Raw genomic sequence first — 15,160 nt, forward strand, 5'->3', positions numbered from 1 at the left:
TATATAGGGAGCAGTATTATAGTAGATATATTCTTGTATATAAGAGGCAGTATTATAGTAGTTATATTCTTGTATATAGGAGCAGTATTATAGTAGTTATATTCCTGTATATAGGAGCAGTATTATAATAGTTATATTATTGTATATAGGAGCAGTATTATAGTAGTTATTTTCTTGTATATAGGAGCAGTATTATAGTAGTTATATTCTTGTATATAGGAGCAGTATTATAGTAGTTATATTCTTGTATATAGGAGGCAGTATTATAGTAGTTATATTCTTGTATATAGGAGCAGTATTATAGTAGTTATATTCTTGTATATAGGGGCAGTATTATAGTAGTTATATTCTTGTATATGGGAGGCAGTATTATAGAACTTATATTCTTGTATATAGGAGCAGTATTATAGTAGTTATATTCTTGTATATAGGGGCAGTATTATAGTAGTTATATTCTTGTATATAGGAGCAGTATTATAGTAGTTATATTCTTGTATATAGGGGCAGTATTATAGTAGTTATATTCTTGTATATAGGAGGCAGTATTATAGTAGTTATATTCTTGTATATAGGAGGCAGTATTATAGTAGTTATATTCTTGTATATAGGAGCAGTATTATAGTAGTTATATTCTTGTATATAGGAGCAGTATTATAGTTGTTATATTCTTGTATATAGGAGCAGTATTATAGTAGTTATATTCTTGTATATAGGAGGCAGTATTATAGTAGTTATATTCTTGTATATAGGAGCAGTATTATAGTTGTTATATTCTTGTATATAGGAGCAGTATTATAGTAGTTATATTCCTGTATATAGGAGGCAGTATTATAGTAGTTATATTCTTGTATATAGGAGAGGTATTATAGTAGTTATATTCTTGTATATAGGAGCAGTATTATAGGAGTTATATTCTTGTATATAGGAGCAGTATTATAGTAGTTATATTCTTGTATATATAGGAGCAGTATTATAGTAGTTATATTCCTGTATATAGGAGGCAGTATTATAGTAGTTATATTCTTGTATATAGGAGCAGTATTATGGAATCTACAGTATATGTCTACCCATTATCATGCTGGACCTGCATAGATTCTATCCCTTAGTAAATAGAGATTATACCCACCATGACATTGTCCCTAAATAAATGTGCATGGTTTGATTCTATTATAAGTGTTCTCTTGAGTGTTTTTAAGGCTGTGTATACGTGTTGCAGTGTTATTGGGGATTTTCTGCAATTTCTTGATATTGCTGTAAAAATGCTGCAGTTTTTCCGCAATAGAAGCAAATTGTGTGATTCATCTCATCCCCGCGTGAACCCGACCCGAGTGGTTTTGCTTAACTAGATAGCAGACTATTTACTAACTTTTTACATAGAAACTTCCCCAGCTGTGACATGGAAATCAGACACTTTCCATTGAAACACGAGGTCTACATTGCAGTGTTTACTCTTGTCTCCTTATTATATTTTGCATAGGTGAGAATTGTTTATTTGCTGTTTTTAGACATGTTTCACTTCCATGCAAATTATGTACAGAACTTTCCTTGGATATTTTATCACCAAATACTGAAGAATGGTTTATAGTTCACTGTTTTGCATATTGATGTAGCACATGCAAATCCCTGTACTCGGACTCCGAGATTTCTTTATTGTTTCACCGGGTTTACAAAGGGTTAATCTATTGAATCTTCTAAAGTATTTACTCAAAACAGAAGGAAGCCATAGACTTTAGACTCAGGTCAGTTGAATTTTCCCACCCACCCAGTTGTTAGTGTCATCTAAATGAGCATTTGGCTGACAGCATTAAAAACACAGCACCACTCCATGTTTTCAGGCTGTGTGTGGTATTGCAGCCCAGTTCAATTGAAGTGAATGGAGCCAAGATAAGGGTAGGCATAAGGCAATCCTTCATATAAGATTGGGATATGCATAAGGTTTTCCTTCATATAAGATATAGATAGACATAAGGCTATCCTTCATATAAGATATAGATAGGCATAAGGCTATCCTTCATCGCTTCTCGGCCTTTTGACTAAGATCAAGTGTAGTATCTGTTCTTATCAGTTCCATGCAGGTGGCAGGCAACGCAGGTGGGGAGCTGGTTGGGATGGGTGCTGCATGGTAGGGGGCAGGTGTACCGGGGCGTTCCGGGGCTGGTTCTGAGGAATCAGCTCGACAATTGCCCCGATGTGACCTGTTTCCTCGGGTCTCGCCATGAGGTTGGGGTTGTAGAGCCGAGGTACTTCTGTGGTGGCCTGTGGAGTGGTGACCCTGAGGTGCCGAAACTCACTGGGTGTTATAACTCACTGAGTGAACGCACTGAACCATACTCTTCACCTTTGGCACTCACCCTTGGTATCCCGGCCTTCTGGCTAGGATCAGGGACATTTTTATAGATCCGGACTGATGACCGGGCAGTATATCTGCACTCATTCCCTTATTTATTATTTTTGTATGTCACTGTGCCACGTTGCGTGTTTTTGTTCGTACACAGGATTTTTCAGGATGCGGTAGCCCTTCTGGGTGTCCCTACTGGTGGTCTAGGGGAGGTGTGTGTGGCCGATGGGTTCCTCACCTCCCTGCAACCCCCTGGGAATCTTAACTTTGGTCAGGATGCCATCAGTATACAGCTCCTTGGCTGATACCTTGATTAACGCCTAGGTTGAAGCCAGGTGCATTTTCGGCCCCTTAGTAGCTTTGGCGAAAAGGGGCATCGAACCTGGATCCTTGCAGGTGCCTTTTGGCCCAGAGGTGAAGGGTAGGTTTGTTGGGGGGCCTCTCTCCTGTTGGAGAAGGGCTTAGCGATAGACCGCATCCTTTGTGCACGTTTTTTTAGTGTGACACGTTTGCACTTTTTCTTGCACTTTGGGTGATAGAGAGCACTTGCCTCGGCTCTTAAAAAAAAAAAAGGCTATCCTTCATATAAGATAGGGATAGGCTTAAGGCTATTCTTCATATAAGATATAGATAGGCACAAGGCTATCCTTCATATTAGATAGGGATAGGCATAAGGATACCCTTCATATAAGATGGGGATAGGCATTAGGCTATCCTTCATATAAGATAGGGATAGGCATTAGGCTATCCTTCACATAAGATAAGGATAGGCATTAGGCTATCCTTCATATAAGATAGGGATAGGCATAAGGCTATCCTTCATATAAGATACAGATAGGTATAAGACTATCCTTCACATAAGATAGCAATAGGTGTAAGGCTATCCTCCATATAAAATAGGGATAGGCATAAGGATATCCTTCATATAAGATAGGTATATGCATAAGGCTATCCTTCATATAAGATAGGGATAGGCATAAGGATATCCTTCATATAAGATAGGTATAGACATAAGGCTTTCCTTCATATAAGATAGGGATAGGCAGGCTTAAGGGTATCCTTCATATAAGATAGGGATAGGCATAAGGCTATCCTTCATATAAGATAGGGATAGGCATAAGGATATCCGTCATATAAGACAGGGATAGGCATAAGGCTATCCTTCGTATAAGATAGGGATAGGTATAAGGGTATCCTTCATATAAGATAGGAATAGGCATAAGGCTATCCTTCATATAAGATGGGGATAGGCATATATATCCTTCATATAAGATAGGGATAGGTATAAGGGTATCCTTCATATAAGATAGGAATAGGCATAAGGCTATCCTTCATATAAGATGGGGATAGGCATATATATCCTTCATATAAGATAGGGATAGGCATAAGGGTATCCTTCATATAAGATAGGAATAGGCATAAGGCTATCCTTCATATAAGATAGGGATAGGCATATATATCCTTCATATAAGATAGGGCCAGGGACTATTCATAATATTCAGAATATTGGGCAAACTAGATGAGCCAAATGGTTTTTATCTGCCGAAACATTCTATGTTTCTTTGTAATCTCCAATAAAAAAAAATCCCTTTGAAGAAATTGCATTAACTATGTTTTATTTTTAAAAAAGAAGCCATAAAATGGCCCAAATAAAACCTCTTTATTTCAGCATATTAAACTGCAGATACAACACAGTCATTGTCTGACGCATTTCAGCTGTAAAGCCTTTATCATAGACATTCTTGTCTATGAATAAGGATTTTCAGCCGAAACACGTCAGGCCAGTCTATGCCAGACATTATTTCCTTGTTTCTTGGATTATGTAGCTGAATTCTCACAGCTGTCCATGCACGTCCATGCATTCCAGGAGGGGTCACAGCCGGAGTATTGTTTCTGCTGCAAGATTATGTTTTACCTTGTACTACATTGTGCATTGCCTTTTACTGCACCAGAAGTGCTACAGCTATATCTAAGTTCAGCCCAGAGGATGATACATTATGGGAAAATTACTAAACTGACTTATAAGTGTTTGATAATGTATTGCGATACGCACGTCCATGCTTTATTTTCCTCCAAGTGTCAAGTTCTCTATTCTAACTTTATATGCATCCAATTTCATACATTTTGCAATGCACCATTATATCTCATATTACAAAACTGGTTTTAGAGAACAATATCCACACACAGCAAGGTCCTGTATTGAGTGAATAATAATCTCACGGACTATAGTTGCCAACTGGCACTCACTAACCCATTTCCCCTGAGGATGCCACCTTTCATGGTGAAACGTGTTGGGGAGGAGCAATGTTATACATTTTATCAATAAGTCAATTCCTGCTAAAAGTTACAGAATAAATACTGCAGGTGCACTTAGGCTTCTTTGCAGTCTATAGTAGTTAGTGAGTACCAGCTGGCAACAATAGTCAGTAGGGTTACTATGCACGGTGCAGGACCTCATCGGGTTTTTAGCACATAGGTGTACTGTAAATCATTAAAAGTTTTATCAATTCTTCATAGTGTGGGGGAAAAGTGGTTAATATTTTCAGTGTTTGTTTGACAATTAGAGATGAGCGAACTTACAGTAATTAAAGGCGTCACAAACTTCTCGGCTCGGCAGTTGCTGACTTTATCCTGCATAAATTAGTTCAGCTTTCAGGTGCTCCGGTGGCTGGAGAGTCTCCTAGGACTGTATCCACCTTTTCCAGCCACCGGAGCACCTGAAAGCTGAACTCATTTATGCAGGATAAAGTCAGCAACTGCCAAGCCGAGAAGTTCGTGACGAATCAAATTACTGGGTATTCCAGTAAAAACATTTTATTTATTTATTTTTTCATATCAACTGGCTCCGGAAAGTTAAACAGATTTGTATATTACTTCTATTAAAAAAAAAAAAATCAATCCTTCCAGTACTTATCAGCTGCTCCACAGGAAGTTGTGTAGTTCTTTCCTGTCTGACCACAGTGCTCTCTGCTGACACCTCTATCTGTCTTAGGAACTGTCCAGAGCAGGATAGATTTGCTATGGGGATTTGCTCCTACTCTGGACAGTTCCTGAGACAGACAGAGGTGTCAGCAGAGAGCACTGTTATCAGACAGAAATGAACAACTCAACGTCAGCATTTGCTAAGTACTGGAAGGATTAAGATTTTTTAATAGAAGTCATTTACAAATCTGTTTAACTATCTGGAGACAGTTGATATGAAAAAAATTGTTTTTCACTGGAATACCCCTTTATATGGCAGCACATGGATTGCCCATAGAGCCATAAGGACTCTGCATGCTGCCATGCAGGTTCCAAATATAAACCCTAGGGCTATGTTCACACGGCAGAATTTCTGAGTGGATTTCCTTGGGGATATTCCACTCAGAAATTCCTACACAGCAGAGTCCCATTGATTTTACTGGAATTCTGCTGCGCTGGGCACACAGCGCAGAAATCCCGATTCCGACGTCCGCAGAAAGAATAGTGATGTCTATTATTTCTGCTGGTTCCGCTTGGATATGCATTGCCGTCTATGAGATGGCGCATTTACCAGCATTCCTAGTGCCCGCCGGAACTTTCAAATGTGTGAAATGTCCACCCGTATTTTTCAGGCAGACATTCCATACGAAAATAACCATGTGAACATAGCCTTATGGTGTTTTTCAAAAAAATGTTATTCACCAGACACAATGGAGTTTATTTACTAACGTCATCCCTACTCTTTTCTCTCGGGTTTTTTGCGCCCAAATTGTGTGGAACGTGCGACTGGCTCCAGAAAGTTATACAGATTTGTAAATTACTTCTATTAAAAAATCTTAATCCTTTCAGTACTTATGAGCTGCTGAAGTTGAGTTGTTCTTTTCTGTCTAAGTGCTCTCTGATGACACGTCTCTCAGGAACCGCCCAGTTTAGAAGCAAATCCCCATAGTAAACCTCTTCTACTCTGTGCAGTTCCCGAGACAAGCAGAGATGTCATCAGAGAGCACTGCTGCCAGACAGAGAAGAACAACTCAACTTCAGTAGCTGATAATTATTGAAAGGATTAATAATTTTTAATAGAAGTAAGTTACAAAACGGTTTAACTTTCTGGAGCCAGTTGATATATATATATATATATATATATATATATATATAAGGTTTTTCCTGGAATACCCCTTTAAGCTGAGGAAAACCCCACAGATCAGAACAGTTGTAAAAAATAAAAAATGTAGGGAAAAGTGCAAAATGTAGGGAAACCTTAGTAAATACCTTGGGAAAAAACCTGTGTGAAATCAAAAACCACAAAAAAAAAACTACACAAAACTCTTAGTAAATAAACCCCAATGAGTAGTAATGCGTGGACATGTGACAACTGTGGCTTTTTATTTCAAAACTTTAAAAGATACTTACAATCCATCAGTCTATGCAAAATATGAAGTATGCAAATGAACAATGAGATGATGAATGTATGTATAATAAACACAGAATAGAAGGAATGCATAATAGACACCTAATTATGATCACATGCTTCACAATCAAAATGTATTCATCCAAAATCATTGATGACCTTGCATACTTGTTAAAAGTAGAGCGTGTCTGCAAGTGATGATCATCATGTAAGAAAGAGGGAAAAACACAATACAGGGATTCCCAGATCAGATGTGGAGAGTTAAGATAAATTGTGTCTGATTAGCATCTATGAAAATGCTGAATAATGTCAAACGGGGAGATTTTTTTTTTCTTAAAGTTCAAACCACGACTTGTCGAGTCTTCGAGGCTTTATTGCTGATGCCGAAACTTGATAATAAACCAGAAGGAAGAGTTCAACTCAAGTTACTTGCAACCAGAAACTACTTAAAGGGGTATTCCAGGCCAAAACTTTTTTATATATATATATATATATATATATCAACTGGCTCCGGAAAGTTAAACAGATTTGTAAATGACTTCTATTAAAAAATCTTAATCCTTCCAATAGTTATTAGCTTCTGAAGTTTTCTGTCTAACTGCTCAATGACGATGTCACGTCCCGGGAGCTGTGCATGATGGGAGAATATCCCCATAGGAACTGCACAGCTCCCGGGACGGGAGTCATCAGAGAGCAGTTAGACAGAAAACAACAACTCAACTTCAGAAGCTGAGAACTATTGGAAGGATTAAGATTTTTTTAATAGAAGTCATTTACAAATCTGTTTAACTTTCCGGAGGCAGTTGATATATATATAAAAAAAGTTTTGGCCTGGAATACCCCTTTAAAGGGGTACTGTTTGCTGTTCCGAATGCTGGAGCCGGCATCGGGAGCTTGTGACTTCATAGCCCTGCCCCCTCATGATGTCACGCCCCGCCCTCTCAATGCAAGTCTATTGGAGGGGGCGTGACAACGTCACGCCCCCTCCCATAGACTTGCATTGAGGGGGCGGGGTGTGATGTCACGAGGGGGCGGGGCTATGATGTCATGAGCTCCCGACGCCATCTCCAGTGTTCGGAACAGTTTGTTCCAAACGCTTAGCAGCGGAGTACCCCTTTAAGACTAAAGAGCCAAATACCCAATGGTCTTAAAGGGATACTCCGATGGAAAACTTTTTTTTTTTTTTTAATCAACTGGTGCCAGAAAGTTAAATAGATTTGTAAATTACGTCTATTAAAAAATCTTAATCTTTCCAGTACTTATTAGCTGCTGAATACTACAGAGGAAATGCTTTTCTTTTTGGAACACAGAGCTGTCTGCTGACATCACAAGCACAGTGCTCTCTGCTGACATCTCTGTCCATTTTAAGAACTGTCCAGAGTAGGAGAAAATCCCCATAGCAAACATGCGCTGCTCTGGATAATTCCTAAAATGGACAGAGATGTCAGCAGAGAGCTCTGTGTTCCAAAAAGAAAATCATTTCCTCTGTAGTGTTCAGCAGCTAATAAGTACTGGAAAGATTAAGATTTTTTATTAGAAGTCATTTACAAATCTGTTTAACTTTCTGGCACCAGTTGATTTAAAAAAAAAATAAATAAATAAAAAGTTTTCCACCGGAGTACAACTTTAATTCTGACCTTGATGAGTAGTTGTTCTTCCATTGCCCAGTAGGTAGAACCAGGCATTGGGCATTTGTCGGGGGGCTGGGCCATCCGTGGGCCGGCTGCCTGCCTGCCCTAAACAATGATGCACTTAGTAAGGTTATGGGGGAGCTGCGGGCAGTAATAGGGCAGTGAGGATGTGTGCAGCACTGGCCAGTCTGTCTGCCCGCGCTTTTTTAACCCAGCACTGAAAACCTGCAGCTCAGCTGTGTGATGTAAGGGTGCTGCCTGCGCGGCACGTCTCTTTAACCACGCCCCTCACAGTGAGGAGCGGAGCAAGCAGACCCAGATTAAGATGATGGCGCCACTGAAGGATCCAAGTGAGTATGTTTTATGTTTTTTTATTTTTTATTTTTTTTATCTTTGCAATAGGAGCTGCAGCAATTTACAGCTGTTCTACCTCTACTACTTTAAGGGTTCTGCTGCTTTAACATCCCAAAGGGGACTGCCGCTAATACTACCTAAAGGGGCTGCTAGTGCTACCTAAAGGGGCTGCTGCTATTACTTCCTAAAGGGGCTGCTATTACTTCCTAAAGGGGCTGCTATTACTTCCTAAAGGGGGCTGCTAGTACTACCTAAAGGGGCTGCTGCTATTACTTCCTAAAGGGGGCTGCTAGTACTACCTAAAGGGGCTGCTGCTATTACTTCCTAAAGGGGCTACTGCTACTAATACATAAAGGGGACTGCCGCTAATACTACCTAAAGGGGCTGCTGCTATTACTTTCTAAAGGGGCTGCTGCTACTAATACATAAAGGGGCTGCTGCTATTACTTCCTAAAGGGGGCTGCTAGTACTACCTAAAGGGGCTGCTGCTATTACTTTCTAAAGGGGCTGCTGCTACTAATACATAAAGGGGCCTGCTGCTAATACTACCTAAAGGGGCTGCTGCTATTACTTTCTAAAGGGGCCTGCTGCTAATACTACCTAAAGGGGCTGCTGCTATTACTTTCTAAAGGGGCCTGCTGCTAATACTACCTAAAGGGGCTGCTGCTATTACTTTCTAAAGGGGCTGCTGCTACTAATACATAAAGGGGCTGCTGCTATTACTTCCTAAAGGGGGCTGCTAATACTACCTAAAGGGGCTGTTGCTATTACTTTCTAAAGGGGGCTGCTAGTACTACCTAAAGGGGCTGCTGCTACTAATACATAAAGGGGCTGCTGCTACTAATACATAAAGGGGCCTGCTGCTAATACTACCTAAAGGAGGCTGCTGTTACTACTAATATCTAAAGGAGGCTGCTGTTACTACTAATATCTAAAGGAGGCTGCTGCTACTACTACCAAAGGGTGGTGCTGTTATTACTACCTTAAGGGGCTACTACTACTACTACCTAGGTGTGGCTGCTACTACCACTACCTACAACGGGCTGGGACTATTGCTACCTAAAGAGGCCTGCTGCTTCTACTACCTAAAGGGAGCTGCCTATCCGGTCAGGAACTGTCCAGAGGAGGATAGGTTTGCACAGTCCATACATCGTCCATATAGTAATGGCAATTAGTATAATTCAGTCCCCTTGAGTTCGAGTAAAAATCTTAAAGGGGTACTCCAGCATTCTGAAGGATTTGCTCCTGCTCTGGACAGTTCCTGACATGGACAGAGGTGTCAGCAGAGAGCACTGTGGTCAGACTGGAAAGAAAAGAACTGTGGAGCATACAGCAGCTGATAAGTACTGGAAGGATTAAGATTTTTATTTTGAAGTCATTTACAAATCTGTTTAACTTTCTGGCACCAGTTTATTTATTTAAAAAAAAACTATGTTTTCCACGGGAGTACCCCTTTAAAGGTTAGGCAGGGTGATTGGCTGCAAAATGCCTGACGTACGTTGGCACCTAGAAAGCTTGAATTCTTGTATTTGTCAATAGGCAAATGATATTTCACAAATAACTTCACTGTCTTTTGCATACAGGGTTCGCAGCGTAAATAACTCAGTGTTTTTTTTAACAAATTCAATGCGTTCCTGTCTGCAGGACAATGTTTGATGACATTTACATGTCATACATGGAGCTAGAACACTTGTCAGTGGAAAATGACTAATACCGGACCCGAACTTGTATAGTATCGTCACATGGGATCTGCTGGACGGCCATTGATCATTGATGACCCCAGCAAGTTCTATGCCTTGTCGTCTTAGGAGCTTCTCTCCCCTGGAGTCCTCACAATACCATGATGATCATACGTCATAGTGTTACATCCAGGGGTCGTCACGAGCCTCTAGGGATAAGATGTCTAGGGGTGGAGTCCCCTTTAACTGTCTCCATTATAGGTTATAGGAATAGTCCACAACCCCCACAAACTACAATGGAGACAGCACAGCCACCTCTACACCTCTTCATCTCTGGACTACAGAACAATGGGGTGTCCTAAATATAGGGTGTCAGAGATGGCTGGCGGCCACACAGCACGGCATTGCGAGCCACTATGCAGCCTCTGGCCTGTAGGTTGTGCTCCGCTGTCTTGGAGGCATAGCACCAATTTCATGGAGCTCCCCTAGAGGTGGTTGTAGGAACAGCATCTGTGGGGATGAGATAAGAGATAGGGAAGTGCTCCGGGATCTTCACAACACTATAGTGATAAAGTGACATCTATACGGTGGTTTATAGTGTTTTATGTGATGGTTGTTGTATGACACAATAGTGCGACATCCCAAGTCTGAGGAATCTTCACAACATTATGAGGATGTAATAGATAAATAGATGTGAGACAGATAGATATGAGATAGACAGATAGATAGATATGATAGATAGATAGAGAGATATGAGATAGATATGAGATAGATATGAGATAGACAGATAGATAGATTAGATAGGTAGATAGATAGATATATAGATATATATGATATAGATAGATATGAGATAGATAGATAGATAGATGTGAGATAGATAGATAGATAGATGTGAGATAGATAGATAGATAGATAGATAGAAAGATAGATATGAGATATATAGATAGATAGATTATAGATAGATAGATAGATATGAGATAGATATGAGATAGATAGATAGAAAGAAAGATAGATGGTTAGATAATGTAGATATGAGATAGATAGATATAGATATGAGATAGATATGAGATAGATATGAGATAGATAGATATGAGATAGATAGATAGATATGAGATAGATATGAGATAGATAGATATGAGATAGATATAAGATAGACAGATAGATAGATATGAGATAGATAGAAAGATAGATACTGTAGATATGAGATAGATAGATAGTAGATATTCTATAAATAAATATATATAGTCATTTGTATGATAAAAATTGGGGAATGTGCAGCATTATGCATAGAGTATACAGTATATGTCATGGTCGCCTCCGTGTTCACACTAATATATACACATGGAAATATCATCTTGTCTTCAGAGGACGGTTCTCACTCTTTGCCTAATGTGGCATTTAGCCGACAGACCCTCCAAGTCCTTAATTATAAAGAGGCATTGATTGTATTTTCTAAAACCCAGCAGGAAGTGAGCGCAGAGCCCACCGGCCCCTGACAACACCGCGCCATTAATAGTAATTGGCCCCTGTCAGGCCTCATGAATAATCCTGTGTACTGAGCGCGGCCTACAGCGCCTGCACATGGAGCCGGGGAAGAAGGGATAGAGGAGCGGAGGAGAGAGGAACGTCAGAGAACAAAAAGAAAAGTCTACTAACTTATAGAATAGGTCTACAGAGCAGATCTGTCAACTATCTATCTCATATCTATCTATCTATCTATCTATCTCATACCTATCTTATCTATCTATCTATCTCATATCTATCTATCTATCTATCTATCTATCTCATACCTATCTTATCTATCTATCTATCTCATATCTATCTATCTATCTATCTATCTATCTATCTCATACCTATCTTATCTATCTATCTATCTCATATCTATCTATCTAATATCTATCTATCTCATATCTATCTCATATCTATCTATCTATCTATCTATCTATCTCATATCTATCTATCTAATATCTATCTATCTCTCTCAAATCTATCTCATATCTATCTATCTATCTATCTCATATCTATCTATCTCATATCTATCTATCTAATATCTATCTATCTAATATCTATCTATCTCTCTCAAATCTATCTATCTATCTCATATCTATCTATCTATCTATCTATCTCATATCTATCTATCTACAGTCATGGCCGTAAATGTTGGCACCCCTGAAATTTTTCTAGAAAATGAAGTATTTCTCACAGGAAAGGATTGCAGTAACACACGTTTTGCTATACACATGTTTATTCCCTTTGTGTGTATTGGAACTAAACCAAAAAAGGGAGGAAAAAAAGCAAATTGGACATAATGTCACCAAACTCCAAAAATGGGGCGGACAAAATTATTGGCACCCTTTCAAAATTGTGGAAAAATAAGATAGTTTCAAGCATGTGATGCTCCTTTAAACTTTAAAGTAACAGGTGTTGACAATATAAAAATCACACCTGAAAGCAGATAAAAAGGAGAGAAGTTCACTTAGTCTTTACATTGTGTCTCTGGGTGTGCCACACTAAGCATGGACAACAGAAAAAGGAGAAGAGAACTGTCTGAGGACTTGAGAACCAAAATTGTGGAAAAATATCAACAATCTCAAGGTTACAAGTCCATCTCCAGAGATCTAGATTTGCCTTTGTCCACAGTGCGCAACATTATCAAGAAGTTTGCCACCCATGGCACTGATGAAAGGTTGATGAAAGGTGTCAACGCAGGATAATCCGGATGGTGGATAAGCAGCCCCAAACAAGTTCCAAAGATATTCAAGCTCTCCTGCAGGCTCAGGAAGCATCAGTGTCAGCGCGAACTATCTGTCAACATTTAAATGAAATTAAACGCTATGGCAGGAGACCCAGGAGGACCCCACTAAGGAGGAGACCCAGGAGGACCCCACTATGGAGGAGACCCAGGAGGACCCCACTATGGAGGAGACCCAGGAGGACCCCACTATGGAGGAGACCCAGGAGGACCTCACTACTGACACAGATACTTAAGAAATAAAGCAAGACTACATTTTGCCAAAATAAACTTAAGTAACCAAAATCCTTCTGGGGAAACGTCTTGTGGACAGATGAGACCAAGATAGAGCTTTTTGGTAAAGCCCATCATTCTACTGTTTACCGAAAATGGAATGAGACCTACAAAGAAAAGAACACAATACCTACAGTGACATATGGTGGAGGTCAGTGATGTTTTGGGTTGTTTTGCTGCCTCTGGCACTGGGGGCCTTGAATGTGTACAAGACATCATGAAATCTGAGGATTACCAATGGATTTTGGGTCACACTGTACAGCCCAGTGTCAGAAAGCTGGGTTTGTGTCCGAGATCTTGGGTCTTCCAGCAGGACAATGACCCCAAACATACATCAAAAAGCCCCCAGAAATGGATGGCAACAAAGCGCTGGAGAGTTCTGAAGTGGCAGCAATGAGTCCAGATCTAAATCCCATTGATCACCTGTGGAGAGATCTTAAAATTGCTGTTGGGAAAAGGCGCCTTCCAATAAGAGACCTGGAGCAGTTTGTAAGGGAAGAGTGGTCCAATATTCCGGCTGAGAGGTGTAAGAAGCTTATTGATGGTTATAGGAAGCAACTGATTTCATTTATTTTTTCCAAAGGATGTGACAACCAAATATTAAGTTAAGGGTGCCAATAATTTTGTCCAGCCCATTATTGGAGTTTGGTGACATTAGGTCCAATTTTCTTTTTTCCACCCTTTTTTTTTTGTTTAGTTCCAAAGGGAATAAACATGTGTATAGCAAAACATGTGTTACTGCAATCCTTCTCTGTGAAAAATACTTCATTTTCTAGAATAATTTCAGGGGTGCCAACATTTACGGCCACCACTCTATCTATCTATCCCGCATCTATCTATCTACATAAAAGCTAGTGGATTTCTGCAAGCAGAATTTCAGAAGGTTGAATGGGAGTGCGAAATCCCATAGAAGTCTATGGGTTTTAATTTGAGGTGTAAATTCCACCATGTGAATAGACCCTAAGGTATCGGGTCAATGGGACACTCCTCACTAAGTATGTACCTCCATAATTCTTACATGGAAGAAAGAACAACCAGGATTCTTCTCAGAGCTGCTGCCCTCCAAACTAAGGAATCGGGGAGAAGGGTCTTGGTAAGAGACATGACCCAACCCAACAAGAACCCAATGGTCACTCTGGCTGAGCTCCAAAGATCATGTGAACAGATGGGAGAAACTTCCAGAAGATTGCTTCTTTCATTTTTCACAGGCCCTTTTTTAAAATGAAAGAAGCGATCTGATTGGTTGCTATGGGCAACTGCACCACTTTACCTCTACACAAGTTTTGATAAATCTCCTCCATAGAGTCAAATGCCCATGATGTGACCATTAAAAAGATGTCGGAGCTGGCTGTACCTATGTGAACTGGATCATCTTGAAATCTTGAAAATGTTGATCATTACTATGGATGAGAAAACCTCCCAAAATTTATTCTGGAGGATTCACAGTCAATCAGCTGTTGATTCGGATTAAGGAATAGACTGACGGGACCAGGTGAAGAATACTTGGCAAATGTACTTACTTCTGTGCTGTTGTATGGGAGCAGGGACTCCTGTCTAGGCCTAGACTGGGACCCAAAGTAGGCCCAGGCATTTTAGAATAAGCAGCCAATTTTTTTTATGTGGGGAGGCCCAACTGCTGGGACCTCCACCGATCAACTCAGTTCAAGTTACTCTGCACCTGTTGAAAAGCTACAACTCTCATCATGCCTGGAGGCATTATGGGAGTTGTAGTTTTGTTACAGCTACAGAGCCTCAGATTGGGGG

At 39.9% G+C, this 15,160-nt stretch overlaps 1 protein-coding gene and 1 non-coding gene across 2 annotated transcripts in view; both read left to right on the forward strand.

Moving 5' to 3' along the window:
* Window positions 1-15,160, forward strand: part of DGKB (diacylglycerol kinase beta) — a 579,157-nt gene that overhangs the window by 333,173 nt on the left and 230,824 nt on the right. The window lies entirely within an intron of this gene.
* LOC130274700 (U2 spliceosomal RNA) lies at window positions 2,014-2,200 on the forward strand. The gene has a single exon (XR_008844438.1). It is a non-coding gene; the product is annotated as a U2 spliceosomal RNA (small nuclear RNA).

This window comes from Hyla sarda, chromosome 5 (assembly GCF_029499605.1).
Source record: "Hyla sarda isolate aHylSar1 chromosome 5, aHylSar1.hap1, whole genome shotgun sequence".
Lineage (NCBI taxonomy): Eukaryota > Metazoa > Chordata > Amphibia > Anura > Hylidae > Hyla > Hyla sarda.